The 3071-nt window shown below is 41.2% G+C and overlaps 1 pseudogene; it reads left to right on the forward strand.

The window, feature by feature from the left end:
* Nucleotides 1-944: 944 nt before the first annotated feature.
* On the forward strand, nt 945-1914 carry LOC132767594 (olfactory receptor 1f45-like; annotated as a pseudogene).
* Nucleotides 1915-3071: the final 1157 nt, after the last annotated feature.

A 3071-nucleotide genomic window follows, 5' to 3' on the forward strand; every position in this document is an offset into this window, starting at 1 on the left:
TATGGTCTTTCACAATGAGGACATAGATTTCCAGGTGGCTCAAGGGCCACTAACACTGGAGCCATCAGCTTCCCCTGTAGGTAAGAAGACATAAGCTGACAGTCTCGGTCACCTGATACAGCCAAGGTACTTTTAATCATAACACCCAATTGTCTCAACTTGGCAAAGACAGTTCCACTTTTTCAGGTGCTTCTTAAATATCCCTGTTGTCCTTTCATCCAACCGCTTTCCCAGTTTATCCTCTGTTTATTTCAATTGTTGCCAACTAATATCAAACTGCAAATGTATCTTGGACTTACATTATTCAGCAGGGGGTTGCTGCAGGTAAGTATTAAGGAAGCTATAATATGATTTTATCTGTCTCTCTCTCCCTCTGTGCATATACATCTTTGTTCAACTGCCACCTTCAGCACAAAAAATCCTAAAAATGGGAGCCACTGCTAAGAAAAACATAACAATGAACCTGCGGCCCTTTTGTGCAACTGAATTATAGCATTATTAATCTACTTTAACTGTCACGGCTGCATACTGTGGTATTCTTTTGATGATGTTGCTTGTTGTGTATGTTTTGGTTTTATTTTGATGTAGTATGTTGTCCGGGCTTGGCCTCATGTAAGCCGCTCCAAGTCCCCATTGGGGAGATGGTAGCGGGGTATAAATAAAGATTATTATTATTATTATTATTATTATTATTATTATTATTATTATTATTGGCATGTAGTGTTGTCAGGAGGTGCACTCTGCATGAGAACCCAAAAAGCCTTCCTTAAACTGAAAACCTCCAGATTCCATTGCAGCTAAACTAGAATTGCAGAGTTTGAAATGGATCCTGGGAATATCATGGGAAATAAACTAACTCTCTTCATCTGTTTTTTCTGCCCTCCTCCAGTAGACAAATGGGGACTTTTCCTGGCCAATAGATTGCATTTCTCTCTGTTTTATCTTATTCTATTTCACAGGTACAAAATGGTCTGGATGAATCAAACACACCAGTCTGACATTGTCCTTTTAAACCTCTCCAGCCAATTTGGACACTAGGGTCTCTTCTTCCTAGTTTTTCTCTTGGTCTACATGTTGTGCCTTCTGGGAAATCTTCTGATTGTTGTACTTGTTCATTTTGATGACCACCTTCTCCATACCCCAATGTACTTCTTCCTCAGCCACCTGTCCCTAGTTGACACCTTCTTTGTTTCCACCACCATGCCTAAGATACTGTCAAATTTCCTATCCAAGTCTAAAACCATCTCATATAAAGGGTATTTGATCCAGATGTATTTCTATGTGACTTTTGGCAATACTGATAATTTCCTCCTGGCTTGCATGGCATATGACCGCTATGTGGCCATTTGCCATCCATTACACTATACCACCGCGATGAGTCACCAGGTCTGCGTCTTCCTGGTGTCTGGCTCTTGGATCTTCTCTTCTCTTCACTCCTTGCTCTACACACTTCTGATCTCACGGCTTTCTTTCTGCACCTCTTGGGAGATTCCCTTCTTCTTCTGTGACATCTACCCCTTCCTGGATATTTCCTGTTCTGACACAAGGCTCATAAAGATCCTGGCACTGACAGAAGGCGTGGTGGATATTCTAGGACCTTTTGCCCTCATTGTTATCTCCTATGCGTGCATATTCCATGCTGTCATGAAAGTCCCAACGGCTGGCGGTAAGCGTAAGGCCTTCTCAACCTGTGGCCCTCACCTGATTGTCGTAGTCTTGTTCTACGGCACTATCAGCTGCCTCTATTTCCAGCCTACCTCTGCTTACTCAGCCCACAAAGGAACTTTCCTCTCTCTCCTGTATGCAGTGCTCACCCCGACACTTAACCCCTTCATCTACAGCCTGAGGAACCACGACATCAAGGCCTCCATGGCAAGGCTGCTAGCCAAGTCCAGGGCTGTTTTGAAGAAGTGAGACTCTAGAGCAGTGAAGATGATGGAGAGAGGTGAAGAGGTGGTGCTGGAGAAGATGGCAGAAGTTGAAAAGGTGGTTACCTTCTTGATGACTGTTCTTAAATTGTAAGTTCTTTTCATCAGGAGGAAAGGCTGGATCCCTCTTTTCTCCTTCTCATGGTGGGCACACATTTGGACAATTGACTAGCTGATTAAAAAAGGACTTTCAAATGATAGATGTTGTATCTTTTAATGAATTTGTTGTACATTTAGTGTTTTAATATGAGTTTATCTTTTAAAATTATCACTATTAATGTTCCATCTGTACCTATTCTGACTCTTGCTGTAGCATTAAAGTATTAACCATGCTAGACTGAAGAAATTCAAAGACATTTTATTTTGGATCTGTGTCCAAGGAATTTTGGGCCAAGAGAGCCCTCTTGAGGTTGGGGTGTTGGTTCCCTTGGGCAGTTTACAGCATCTCCTTTCTACTTCCCAGCCATACATACAGCCAGCCCATAAAGGTCTGTTTCTATGTATTGCATGCATCTGAGGATGTCTGCAAAAGCTTATGCTACCATTTCTTTTTCGTGCTATGAATCCATACATTTTCAGGCTGTGAATCCATACAGGCCTAGCATAAAAGGCAATGTCCAAGGTGTAGAAACATTGTCAAAATCAGTGACTATAAAAACAGCAGAAACTAAAACAACACAAATTCTGAGATTATATTTAAAGTTGAAGATTTGCACTGGTTATAGATGTTAAAATAGTTAATCTTGCATTAGCAAGAACTGTACGTTCCAGTTCATGTTGAAAACTTTGCATGTCTGCTGTATTTATTTATAAACACACACACATATTGGTTTAGAAACTTTAGATACTTTGTCAGTATCAATTAATGCTTCTAAAATGAAAAGAACCTCAGAAGTACGTACTTCGTGCTTCAGGGCCAAGTTTGAATAGTAGCAAATGTTTTAATGGGCAGCAGCCAGATTACTAACAGGAGCGACATACAGGGAGCATACCACCACCTTGTTATGTCAGCTCCACTGGCTACCAGACCACTTCTGAACTCAATTCAAAGTGCTGCTTTTGACTTATAAAGCTCTATACAGTTCTGCCCAGCTTACTTGTCTGAACGCATTTCCCTCTATGTCCCACCTCACAGTTTAAGAT

Source organism: Anolis sagrei, chromosome 2 (genome assembly GCF_037176765.1).
Source record: "Anolis sagrei isolate rAnoSag1 chromosome 2, rAnoSag1.mat, whole genome shotgun sequence".
In the NCBI taxonomy this organism is placed as follows: domain Eukaryota; kingdom Metazoa; phylum Chordata; class Lepidosauria; order Squamata; family Dactyloidae; genus Anolis; species Anolis sagrei.